Here is a 917-nt window from a genome sequence, read left to right as displayed (position 1 = left end):
AGTGGGGGAAATGGGGGGGCTGCAGGCTTTCTGAGGTGCACACTTCTCAGCTGGGATTCTACCCTCAGCCACACTTCCCCAAGAGTTTGCGATCTTGCTCCCCCGCCTATGTCATCAGTTTGGCTCAAAGAAACCCTTATAAAATGTTTAGGAGACCCTGGTGGGTGGGTAGCTCAGTTGGTTAGAGCATTCTCCCGATGCGGTAAGGTTGCGGGTTCGATCCGTGGTCAGGCCACTTACAGGAAGCAACCAATGGCCTGGCTGGCCCAGGGGCTGAGCATGACCTAGGAACCAGGTGCTCACCATTCGATTCCGGTCAGGGCACAGGCCCTGGTTGCGGGCTCCATCCGCAGTGGGGACCGTGCAGGAGGTCAGCTGATCGATGTTTCTCTCTCATTGATGTTTCTAACTCTCTATTCCTCTCCCTTCCTCTCCGTAAAAAATTCAATAAAATATATTTTTAAAAAAATTAAAAATAAATAAACAAGGGCCCAGTGCACGGTCAGCTCTGAGACCCCAGTCTTGCCCCACCCCCGTCAGGGCCAGGACGTGGAAGCTGGGCCTCGCCCCTTGAGGCAGGACGTGGGAGGGCATTTCTCTGGAAATCTGATTAGCCAGGACCTGGGGCCATGTCCTCCGGTCACTGCAGGACAAAGGTCCCTCAGCAGCCCTGCTCCCAGGTCCACTCCCCGAGTCAGCAGCCAGCCGCCAGGTGCCGGAGGGATTTCAGGACAGGGCAAGGGCAGCCGGTCCCTGGTTCTCTCTCATCACTGATGTTTCTCTCTCGCTCCCTCTCCCTTCCTCTCTGAAATCAAAACATTTTTTTAAAAGCACGAAAAGCAAAACAAAACAAAGATAAACTTGAAGGAAAAGAAGCAACAATAAATGCATAAACACTAGTAAATCTCTCTTTCAAA

The sequence above is a fragment of the Myotis davidii genome, unplaced genomic scaffold (genome assembly GCF_000327345.1).
Source record: "Myotis davidii unplaced genomic scaffold, ASM32734v1 scaffold937, whole genome shotgun sequence".
Lineage (NCBI taxonomy): Eukaryota > Metazoa > Chordata > Mammalia > Chiroptera > Vespertilionidae > Myotis > Myotis davidii.
This window is presented reverse-complemented; position numbering follows the sequence as displayed.